This window comes from Dermacentor andersoni, chromosome 3, assembly GCF_023375885.2.
Source record: "Dermacentor andersoni chromosome 3, qqDerAnde1_hic_scaffold, whole genome shotgun sequence".
Classification (NCBI taxonomy): domain Eukaryota; kingdom Metazoa; phylum Arthropoda; class Arachnida; order Ixodida; family Ixodidae; genus Dermacentor; species Dermacentor andersoni.
In genome coordinates, this window is record NC_092816.1 from 36,469,103 (window position 1) to 36,482,332 (window position 13,230).

Consider the following 13,230-nt stretch of genomic DNA (forward strand, 5'->3'; position numbering starts at 1 on the left):
CGGAGCTTCGTTCAAAGCGGCGGACATTTTGGCCCGTTCGGAGCTCCCGCAGTCTCCCCGCCAAGCGCGTCCAGGCGTGTTTCAGTGCCACGTGTCTTCGTGTGTGCGTGTGTGTGTGTGTGCCCACGCTTGTCAAAGCGCGGCAGCCGGGGAGAGGAGCTCCCCAAGTGTGAAGCGAGGAGGTCTGACAGGCGCCAGCTTGGCGATGCGTCACTACACTCGTCTCAACGTGTCTCTCAGTCTGTCCGTACCCGCCGTCACGTGGTCTCGTCACGAGGCCTTCCTTCTTGCCCTCAACTGCGAAAGTATAAGAGCAGCTGCCCCCGGACGCCAAGAGAGAGGCTCCGATTTCTTCTGTCGAGTTACGTGCTCTCCCGTCTCTCACTTCGGTCGACCTGACCGCCCGCTCTTTTGCGATGTTAGAATAAACCAGTTGTTCTGTTACCAGTCGACTCATGCTTTGCCGAGACCTTCGGATGCTTCCAGTGCCCCAGGCCGCCAGGCCAACGCTACCCTTGGGGCTTGCGACCCGATTGCAACAACGGGTGCCAGCGCTGAGTTTGCAACAACTCGTGCCAGCGGTGCGATTCTAACAGTAGACATCACTGAAAGAATCCACAAAAATATGGTGTAGTGATCAAAAGCTTTGTGACACCACTGCATCAATTTATTACAACAATGTGCGAAAAATATGAAAATACTATAGAAATAAGTTATAAAAAGTACACACCAGCTCTGTGCACACTATCAAAATTGTGGTTTCACTGCAAGTTTACTGCAGCACACGTTTTGCTTCCGCGGCTGTTGACTTCTTTCTTTTCAAGCTGACGCAGGTGAATGCGTAACCTCATTCGGGCATAGGTGGAAATGAGAAGCTTCTGAACAGTTGCACTGTGCACTTGACAAGCATTCACGTTGAACTTAACCATTTTGCTCAAGTACGTCACAACAGCCTGTAAAGGAGATTGTACAGTAAGAAGGCTTTCGGTCCATTCCGTGATTCCCTTGAATAGCTCCTCGCACGACTTCAGAATACTCATTACTTGAGCACTGGGGTAATGCAGGTTGTCGCCGTTCCGGATGTATTCTTTTAGCCTTGTCAGGTAAGAATGCGGACTGTCTGTCGAACCTAGCAGAGCAGCTTTGCACTGCTCGCAACTGCTTATCTTTTTGATAATGCCTTTCACGAGGAATCCGGCAATATGAAAGAGTGTGCTACATTCTGTAGATGTCAGCTCTTCAATGAAGAGTATCTCAGAATCATCGATTTCAGATGGGTCTGGTTCAGCTAGCTCACGCTTGCCATCTGTCAATAGATCAACCAGATACTCCGAATCATCGACAGCATAGCTGGTTGTCTTCGGCGTGTGCAAAAATTAGCTAATGCACACAAGTTTGAGAGCATATTTCATGTCCAATGCATCTGGAACCGGCTTCTTCAGGCGAACAACAGAGAAAAGGTTTTCCAGGCAATCTTGCAGTATTCTGCCAGTTAGAAAGAAAGTGTAACCTTCAGAGCTCAAAAGAATGTCCTGGAGTTGAAGTACAGCAGTAGTGGTGATTAGAAGGCCTGCCTGTGATGGCTTCCACTGCGAGGTGCTGCCCATATTCATGCCTTGAAAAGTATTCATGGCCAGCTTGAGAGTACGGACAGCTTCATAATGCTTCTCCATGTTTTGAAGACTAAGAGAAACGGAGGGGTGGCGCGATGACATCAGAGTATACCACCTTGATACAAGTTCTAAAAACCATGCTGTGGTTTCGGCTTCGTGCTCCAGTATTTTTTCTTTCACCAAGTACCGGATTGCAGCGGGGGTCTCTTTGAAAAATTGCACTGCAAGTCCCACTTTCATCTTTGTGAAATGTCCCGAGGAAACATGTGCTTCAGTAAGCTTCGGCGCGAGCTTCAGCTCCCTTTCTTTGTCGAACTCTAGGACAGCACGTACGTGCTCTAGTTTCACATCCTTTGAAGGCAGGTTGTGCTCGCTGACGGTTGCATCACTTAATGTGAACACGATAGAGTTTAGAAGCTGACCCTTGATATTCTTGAGCACATGGGCAGCATCTGCATTGAAAACTAACTCCATTTCACTGAATGACGGATGTGTTATAGAGCACGTAGTCTTGGAGTTCCGATGGCTGGAAAACCCGAGATCGCGCCACATCGCTCGGTTTGATGCGCCCATATCCGACGTTACTGCTCGGACTCTGAGCGAAATATCTGCACACAGGCGGACAATTTCGAGAACGCAGTCCTTGAGAGTACTGCCGTCGACGTGGCTGCCAGTAAAATGGTATGCGATCACCTGTTTCCATCGGTTGATGAGGCCTCCTACCATGAACACCAGTGCATGACTAGCGGGATTATCTGGCTTAGGTGGAAGCGTCACACCTCCGAACACGGTGTCTTCAGCACGGTCAAGCTGAAACCCTTGCGCTATCTCCATTTCGTCAAGGAACAAAACACAGTCTCTTTCAATGTCTTCCATGCCTTGCGCTTTGATCCTGAGGAGTTCAACAACATCATTCAAAATTCCCGGCGAGAATTTCAACCCCTGGAGGCGACGATTCAATGTTCTATCTGTCGGCAGTGGATACCCAAGCTGTATCAGTGCTCTGTAGCCAGACTTTCCGCAAGCGAACTTCAATTGCAGCCCCTGTTTAATTGTCTGCGGCGACCACGTAGAACCTTGATTGCTGCTTCTCGAAAGCGCCTGCACTTGGTCTTCATTAAGAAATTTTATTCGCTTTTCGAAGGTTTCTATTCTACTTTCTAGTTTTCGTACCTTCTTTTTTAGGGACTGAATAGTCACGTTAGCCTTCTTGTGAACTTCTTGAAGCTGCATGTAGCTTTGTCTTGCATCGTCTAGTTGCTTTTTTAGCTCGGCACAAGAGCCGGAGGAAGCATGTAGATTGCATACTTGTTCTTGTTGTGTTTGCGACTCATTGCAGACTGCCTCCTGATTGCAGTTCGTGCTGTCTTGTGCACTGCAAGAGTGGGCTGGCAGAGAATCTAGATGCGACCCTGAAGATACCTCAAAAGCTGCAGAAACTTCTGGTTTTCCTTGTGGCACCACTGTGATGGCTGCAGATGCTAGAACAGGTGTGCTTCTTTCCTTCGGCTCCTTTCGGTGGGGAACCAAAGCTGCACAATAAACAGGAAATTTTAGAGCTTATGGACTCAGTCAAAAGCATCGAAAGGTGACACTATAATTTCCCAGTTGCGTGAACGACAAGGCAGTTTCAAGTAAAGAAATGTAAGGTAGAGAAGTATGCGCGCTTACAGTCCTCAATTGGGCCAGTATACTAACATATTAGCAACAGTGATATGCATTGCAAAAGTAATCACTACTGAAACATATGGAACAACTTACGTCGGAACGAAAAGATGGTTGGCACAGCGTTTCCTTTCAGCAGCTTTCGTCCGTCCGCGCGGTTGTTTTCGAAGCAGCTGTCCACAAAATGGGCCTGCGCACCAAATAAATAGTAATATTAACAGTCGAGTAATCACTGCACAAGGAACTAAATTCGCCCCCTTGACATTACATTTGATATACACAAGGCCACGTGATGATACTCGAGGGGTTTTCAAGCGTTTCACTTTTCTGCTGTTCCATTTTTGTCAGCTTTTAGGGGCAAAATTTTTTGGAAATTGGTATAGGAAAGTAAGTCACTAAGGCAAACGAACACAGTAGGCGGACGGCATATCGAAAAAAAGAACACAGTAAGAGCAAAATAAGTCCTTAGGGACGATTGATTCGAAGTGCGAAAGCATACGCCTTTCGCTTTTTGAGAATCAACGATTACCACATTAAACTCCTTTACAGCTGCAATTTTTCTGCCTAATTCGATTGGTCGTTTGTTCTGCTCAGTCCTTTTAAGTCATACTTATGTTGCTGAGTAGCCGTAAGTAATCTGTATTTTGATTATTTATTTTCGGTGGTCGTTAATTTTGCTGCATTATTTTAAGCCAGTCTAATTTTTCTGCGTCATTCTAAGTCAATATTTATTTTGTTCAATAATTTTAAGCCATATTAATTTGTATTGAGTAATTCTTAAGCAATAGTAATTGTCATAGTCATTAATCCCAGTCTTATACCTTCTTTTAATTATAGTCATCTCTATTCATTGTAACACTAGCTACAAAGCAATTACGCACGATCGTTAGAGTAATTAGTCAATGACATTATAATACACTCAAGTCTGTGACACTAATGATGCGTTTATTATAATTCTATCCCATATGATGAAATAATCACGCATAGACTACTGCGCTGAGGCTGCAGACAGACGACGAAGGTCGATCTTCGCCGACAAGGCACTCTAATATGACCCTTTGCAAAAACATTTCACCACGGCCACCAAACTGGTTTGGGGGTTAGAAATAAGGTGCAGCAAAGGAGACACATATGTCCTGAACAATGTCAGGTTCCCTGCCTTCACGCTGCCGCGATAAACGAATTAGGCGCAGTTCTGCCAAGCCACTGCTTTTGTTGGAGAAGGGTGAAATGAGCCCTGTCAAATTGTTCGCCACGTGCGAGCAAAGTGGTATGAAGCGTAAAATATTAGAATGCAGAGCTGCACCCAACTTCTAGGCCGGTCCGCCATGGTGAAGGGGCATTTGCTGAGCAGGAAAGTTGGTTTCCGGAATTTTGCAAACGGTGTACGAAACAATCACTGGTCTAGTATTGGAACTACTAATCACCACAAAGGAAGTAAAAATCAACAGCTCCAAATATTTCGATGTCATTATATTGGTACTCAACAAATGAAATTTTAAACTTCATTAATTTGTCGTGCGGCCTTCGCGCCTTTACTTATTTTCTTCAGAACCTCGGATGAAAACTACGGTGTAACGATCTCTGACGCGTTCACTTTCATCAGTAATACAGACATTTGCAGCGTTAGGCAAACAGATTACGAGCGGCAGAGGCCTAGAGCATAAAGGTCCGGGCACCACTGCAACACACGCATGTATTGTGTTCTGTTCAGATCAAGGTCCCTTATGCCTTGAAACTTAGTCTCTTTACACTAAAGATACGATTCATGACCACAGCTCCGCGTCCTGAAGTGTACGTTGGCTAAGCATTTTAAACACAATGCATGGTGCCGCGGTATATGCTGGCATAATTGATCGTACCCAGTATCAAGCGCGAAATAGTAATGAATGCCTACAAAAACTGTAACGCCGTTTTTAGCGCGCACGTTGGGTATTATTTTAAAACAGTACACTTATCTATGGAGCAAGCAGCACGGAAACGAAACAAGGAATATAGTACTTACACTGCATAGACGTGAAGTGTTGGCCGGCTGCCACTTGTCCCGTTTCACTTTTACAGTCCACAGGAGCCTTCTTTTCGGATCTCTCGGAAATGAAAACATTCTCCAGCCATTTCGGGAGTGATTTGTGCACGCAGGCACGCAACACCCCGGCATGTCTTCCTCGTCTTGCGGCCAAGAAAAATTGCAACCGACGGGAAACAGGCCGCCGCACGTGGAACTGACGCAGGCGGGACGGGGAGTGGGCACAAATATGGCGCGCGTCCTCGCCGAGGCGGCACTGACCCTTTCAAAGGATGTCCCCACCCTCCACGGAGCGGCGGAGGGGGGCGCGCGCATCGAGGCACCCTAGCCAAGCGCAGAAGAAATGTAGTGGAAGCGTACTTCGCTACTCGTTTAACTGCGACTTCGGTAATTTACATGCTCACAATTACCGATATACACCGCAGTATAACTTTCTACGGCACGTTTTAAAGCAACACCGCATTCACTAGAGGCGCTTTTGTCCCGCTTTGAACCATTCAAGTGATGGCTGAGTGGTAGTGTCTCCGTCTCACACTCCGGAGACCCTGGTTCGATTCCCACCCAGCCCATCTTGCAAGTTGTTTTTATTTATAAATTAACTTCCGTCATTTTTCGCTCACGGCCAATGCCGCCGACGACACCGGATTTTCTGCAACACGAGCTCCTTAACGCTTTCGCGTTAATACGGCAAGAAGCGAGCCGGAGCGCAGTTGGATACTACGTCGGCGACGCACTGACGTGTATTAGCAATAAGTTAGGCTATTGGTCTTAGCAATGAGTTAGGCTATGTTTAGTGATGCTCATAGCGGTTTCTTAAAGACGCCTGCATGCTTACTCAAAGCGCTGATTGCTTCCTGCAGCTCGCACCGTGCAAGCGGTGAAGCAGGACCACGTGTACCTGCATCCACCACGTGCTCGAAGGTGCGTATGCGGGCGCCTGAATATCGCCTTAAAAAGCAAAATAATTATTTGTCCATGCCTTTGCATGCATAAATATGCACTTTCTGCTCACGGCGCGAAACAAAGATGGCAGTTTTGTCCCTAGGGTTATATTGAAAGTTATTGCAAGGTTTCGTGTTCTAACAACGCATGGTGGCATGATGTTGGTGCGATGCAGCAGGCCAGCAGAAACGGTGGCCTGGCAAAGTTGACTGTAAGTTAGCCTTACATATTGCTGCACAGTGGCACCATCTATGGGCAGTCGGCATGCTGGCTTGGGCGAGCGCTCCGTTTTGCATGGCAGATATACGTTCGATGGTAGTTTCTGGCGTTTGTTTTCGCGCTCACGCGATCTATTTAGCATGACGTGAGTCTTCTACGCGCTGAATGGTTCTGTGAGACGTACTGAAGTGGTTTAAGTCGGTATGGCCGGACTTTCTGCTGGCATCGAAGCGGACAGAGCTCGCAGCGCGATGTGTGCACGCATAGCATAGCGCGTCGCTGGAGCGCAGATCGCGGTGTGTGCTGCCCAATAAGAACCGCCTCCGTTCGGAATTGCGTGTTCTGTATGCGGTTGCCTGTTGCCGAAATAAGGCAGCAGCTGCGCTCAAACATTGCATTACCAGGAAGCGTAGTCGTCGACCAATTTTTTTACCAGCAGCATCTTAACATCAATTATGTGGCTCGGATGCTTGTTTTGGGCTTGTTCTCTAATGAAAGTTATTCCATTCTGTACGTTGTATTCGTGGTTCAAAGGAATGCTCTGTGCACTTCACTTTACTGAGTGCTTAGGCTTCTGCCGTGTGGGGGTACAAGCCATTGCTTCGAGCCCTGCACTTCTTTTTTTGCAAATGGACACGGACATAATAAATGGCACCCCACTTGGGGCTAACAGCTTGGCCGTAAAAAGCACCCTGAAAAACAAGACCCTTTGAAACATGTAGCTCCGAGCAAATACATTACCACCTCACCCCCACATTCACATCCAAAAATATTTGTCACGCAGTCCAGGCAGAGTTCCATTGATGAACAGCTTGGAAGTACACCACTTTGTATCCTTCAGCACTGGCAGGGGAGCTGCCGTGCATACTGGTGCTTGAAATGTTTTCAATGTAAACACACTTGATGCCCTGGACAAGTACGCCCAGATATTTGCACTGGTGCTCCATTTCGTTGAGGTGGACACGTATATTCAACTACGCTCGTAGATGAAATGTTTTGAATGCAGATGCAGTGGTTTCACCAGCACGACTTCCCCACATACCACCGCTGGCACATGTGTGTGCTCACTGTTCACTTGGTTGCACTGAACTTTTAAGTTTTCCCTCTTGGTGTGCTTGTCAGATAAGTGGGCAGGCCCACACATTCTTTCACATTTTTGCCGCTTGTAATGAAACATGTAACACCATACTTAAGCTACAATGTGAAAGATATGAAAAATTCTCCTACTTATGAAAGTGGAATGTACACAAAATAGGCCGTGACTGGCGCGACCGGCTCACAGCAGACAAAAGGGGCCCAGAATGTTTATGTTCACCAATGTCGTCACGTCCGCTATAACCAATGATGCTACATCCGATGATTTGCATGGCGTCTGTCTTTTGGGACCGGTCGCACTGCGACGCGATCTGTATTTTGTGCAAACTTACAGCATGAGTAATTCATATTTCCACTCTATATATATGCGCGTAATAAATGGTTGGTGCCTACAGCTGCTTGGTGTGTAACCGTAAGGTACCTTGCGCGCTTATTCTGCCCGGCGGCCGCGTCAACTTGCAGCCGGGCTGCGGAGTGGGCAGTGGAATCCCATATAGAGCTCCTCATGCGAGTGGTATTGCCTCTGTCAGGATTGTGACTGCGTGCACAGAACCATTCAGTAGTCTGGTTCGTGGAAGGATGTGCGAAAGAACGAGGGCCTAAGAAAACACTGGCATGGTGAGCTGTTCATCGAGATCGTGTTATACCGCGCTTTTTTGCTAAAACCATTTCGCTCGAGCAAGACGGTCTTGGAACAGCTTTGCCACTGCTTTCCCACAGCTTCCCTACAGCTCATTTAATAATCATTTGCATTGTTTTTCACAGGACAAATGGCATCACTGCCCATGAGAGCATTTCTTGAAGTTTCCCAACAGCCAGTGCCGTCGTGCCTACTGCATACGCGCTTTACTGACGCTGTTAAAACGATTAAGACTCGTCATCAGCCTGCTGCTGCATAATACAGGGTCACTATGAAAAGAAAATTACAAAAAAAGAGAAATTAATGCAGTAAGTGTGGTCAAACATTTGCAAGCGTGATAAGCGGACCTGCCTTGTAAGGTGCGTTGAATAAATCGACTTCCTAAATCCACCTTCGCCGCGTCTTCTGTGGCGAAGCTGGATCCCCATGGCAAAGCATACCCAACAGTGTTGCAATGAAGCATGCCAAAAGTGAAAAGGTACCACTATCACGGGACGTATTTAGTATGTGTTCCTTAATGATGTACCAACGCACCGGCCTTCTCCTGTCACATTACGCGGGCCGAGGCACCTGAAGTGTACTGGCAGACCTTTAGAGTTATTTCGGACGTGTCTGTAACGCTTTGAACCATTTAGTCCACCTCGTAAGCCAATATTTACATGGCTCATTTTCTGAACTGTTGATTTCTTCAGTAATAGTTACGTAATTTTGTAGTTTCCTGTCCAACTGCTTTGGTCATATTCATGTCAATATGTTCTTTTTCGCCAAGGGCAGTTTTTGAAAGCGAAAGGACGCTTTTGCACCAGTAGTGCTGTCACCAATTTACAACAGAGTCAGTCAATGTCATCCTTTATGTCAATGGGAGACCACGGAATGCGTGGTACTAAGTCGCACGCGTGCAACTGCATAACTAGCCCTGAGGTCAGCATGCCTCTTGGGAAGCTGCTTTGCATCAGAGGCCAGGTACCCTTGTTATGGTTAACCGCAAGACATTCTGTATGCCTAACCGCATAACATACTTGGACTGTGGCGATACTAACCTTAGGAAACCGAATTTCGCAACACTCTTTAGACTCTTGCCTCTCTACCAGCCACTACCAAGCGCTTGTCGGTACATTGCTTGGTAGAGGTCTTAGTAGATCATTGTCCCTCGTTGTGAGTGGCAGAGACTCACATTCATGAAAACTACCAGGAAAAGCAGTTGCCCTGATGAAGGCAAGCTCTCTTGTCGAGCCTTTTGCGCCAGCGTCTTCGACCGCTGTTATCACCGCAACATATGTGTGACAAGAGATAACCTAGCCTACGTGCCAGTTTAGCTTTTGTCATTATGAATATGCTTTACCGCAGTACAGAAGATGCCTCACCGCTGGACACGTACACCCTACTTAGCCGAAACCCTAAGTGACAGGTTCACCCTTGCCGTTATTAGTATGCTTCATTGCAAAACACATTGTTTACTGCGGTTAAACACAATAAGGCCCATCTGTCAATTTAAAATGCAAAGACCCTTTCACTTTTGCAATATTATTGCACTCAGTAAAATGAAGTCAGATTCACTGATAAAAACATCCACGTTAAAATAGAGACATGAACATTGATGGCAGTATGTGTGATACTTTATCCTTTTGTTTTGTGATGTACCTGTCATACCGCCATTATTAAATATTCTTGTACTTTGTAATGTGCTGATGTACATGGCATATCACGTAGGAAGGAGTCGCTGTGTAATTAGTTACATTTTCATATTCAAGTGACCTTGTCATATCTGGGCTTTACCTAATAGAGGTTGCGGTTAAGTTACAGTTAAAATTTTTTACAGGGTTAGTTTTCCGAGAAGAAATCAGATGTCAGTAAATGGACTTGTGGTACCCTGGCTTTCAGTGTTTAACGGTGGAAAGGAAGAAGAATACATTAGCATTTCTTGCCTGAAACCAAGAACTAGCTCAACTAGCTATGTAAAATATTTTAAATAGCGTTCATGAACTGCAAGCTGTGCACATCTAGACCCAAAACACACTTTTCTTGCTCCAGTCCACGCAGGCTCTCAGCTGCTTTGTTCACGCCTCAGGTACATTCTCAGTGGCGCAGTAGTGTTTGTGCACCTTTTGCTCAACTAGACGTAACTGAGTGATTTGCAGTTGCAATTGGACAGCAGTCTTAGATTGGGAGACCAGTGCTATGCCACATTTTATAAATCTACGCTACAGAAAGCATTACCAGTATGTCTCAGATTTAACATCTAGGTTTTCAACCACGAATTCAGAAAAATCGGTAGCACATTTAGATCCTAGATTTTAAATGCTGTATACGTTGTCTTTTTGTTCACTGCAGTTGCGCTCGGCTTCTGTCCAAATGGGTCAGCACTCCTGCTTGGCTCACCAAACATACTTATTTACATACCTTCTTTTTGTTTATCTCGCCTACAATCGAAGAGCAAATGTAATAGCACACGAATGTGCTGTGCATAACCCCAACTTACATGGCCATATTAAGCATCACAACGCATGTGGCTGGTGTTTGTAGCGGCGATGTGTGTCGCTGAGGAATGAAGAGTGGTCGAGCAAATAACACATCACCATCATCATCATCCTGGTTACGCCCAATGCAGGGCAAAGGCCTCTCCCATACTTCTCCAACTACCCCGGTCATGTACTAATTGTGGCCATGTTGTCCCTACAAACTTCTTAATCTCATTCGCCCACCTAACTTACTGCCGCCCCCTGCTATGCTTCCCTTCCCTTGGAATCCAGTCCGTAACCCTTCATGACCATCGGTTATCTTCCCTCCTCATTACATGTCCTGCCTATGCCCAATTCTTTTTCTTGATTTCAACTAAGATGTCATTAACTCGCGTTTGTTCCCTCACCCAATCTACTCTTTTCTTATTCCTTAACGCTACATCCATCATTCTTCTTTCCATAAGAACTTCACTTTGGCCTAGTTGGTATTTACTGCATATCATATTGACCGCAAATATAGACGGGCACAAAGGGAGAGAACACATAAACAGCACGGGTGGTAACTTTCAACTGTTTTATTCACAGCAGCAGCCCGTGGGCATATATAGGCAAACAGAACATGCGCAGATCGCAGCAAACAAGAATACACATCAGCGTAGCGTGGCAACCAATTATCAAAAAAATCTATTTCCGATTGAAACAGCCTAATGGAGGTATCGGTAACACAGTCTTGGCCTTTCTTTTTTATGTGATAAGCCTCCATCAGTTCACGTGCAGTCTGGTCATGGCTTCTCCCCAGAACCTTTATCTCCTCAAAAAGAGGTGCACAGCGACAGGCATTGCAGTGCGCAGGTACTCCCTTTGTCCCCGTCTTTATTTGCGGTCAATATGATACGCGCCTTTCCATAGCTCGTTGCGTTATCCTCAATTGAACTAGAACCCTTTCTTAAGCCTCCAGGTTTCTGCCCCGCACGTGAGTTCTGGTAAGACACAGCTATTATACACTTTTCTCTTGGGGATAATGGCAACCTGCTGTTCATGATGTGAGAATGCCTGCCAAACGCACCCCAGCCCATTCTTATTCTTCTGATTATTTCAGACTCCTGATCCAGATCCGCGGTTACTACCTGCCCTAAGTAGATGTATTCCCTTACCACTTCCAGTGCCTCGCTACCTATCGTAAACTGCTGTTCTCTTCCGAGACTGTTAAACATTACTTTAGTTTTCTGCAGATTAATTTTTAGACCCACCCTTCTGTTTGCCTCTCCAGGTCAGTAAGCACGCATTGCAATTGGTCTCCTGAGTTACTAAGCAAGGCAATATCATCAAATTGCAAGTTACTAAGGTATTCTCCATTAACTCTTATCCCCAATTCTTCCCAATCCAGGTCTCTGAATACCTCTTGTACTGCCTTCAATGTAAACTTCGATGTAGCGAGCGTCAGGGCCTCTCTGTGGTTGGCAGTTGTCTTTGGAATGCTTGGAGTTTTGTGTCTTTCGAGAAGCCGTCACGCTCTGCACCTTCGATCTGCGGAAGGTTTTTCTACGGACAGTGATGTAGCCCGACAACCAGTGACAGTCGCACAGGTTGCGTCTACGAGAAGGGCAGCACGAAGACATGTTTGTCGTTCCGAAGGATACAGCCTTCAGGAAGCAATGGGAAAACAATCTACATCAAGCGGCTAAAGCTATGGACACCACCTGTGCGGTACGTGAACTGCAAATGAAGAGTGCAGGCGGGGGGGTTGCCTCATGGTAAACATCTAATTATTGTTCTTGGCCACGATGAGACGTAACAGACCCCTGCGGCGCCAGGAGATTCGACCTGAGGGTGATAAGCTGTCAGGTTACCCAAAGTGTTGATGTTCGGTCGCGACCTCGGGGATCATTCTAGCAGTCATGGCTGATGTCACACTGCAACTTGAGGGTCCAGCCCTCGCTTCGTTGCGGCCTTCTCCCTGAAAAATCACAAGCACATGCACTCTCTGGTCGGCCTGCCCGAGCGACACGCCTACTGGTCACTTTGCTCCCCGCATCACTTTAGAAAGTTCTAGCTCTCTCTTTCTCTATCTGACACTCTCTTTTTTGTCGCAACAAACTCTCAGCTAAAGACAAGTGAGTTGCCTATGTCAATATAATCGCTAGCGATACGCACAAGACATGTTCTAAAATATACCCCTGAGTTTTTTGCTCCAAATCCCCGGCTCAGACCGTCTGCATTCTCATTCCGACTCCGTTTCCTATACTTGCCCTCGAAGTGGCATTCCTGCAAAATGAGTCTCCATTTCAGCAGTCTCCTGTCTCTTTCTAACATTTCCAAGAGCCATGGAAGAGGGCAATTGTCGCTCTCGACCTTGAGTTTGGTGCTTTGAATATAGCATCCTAGCTTTTGAATGGCACATACTATGCTCAAACACTTTTTTTCCGAGGTGCTAAAAGCCTCTTCTGTGCAAACTCAGTATACTGCAAACTCAGTATACTGTGCAAACTCAGTATACTGTAGTCATGGGCCACTTCAATTCAAAAGGGGGGGAAAAGCAGGCTAGTGAACAAGCAATTGGCAACTATGGCG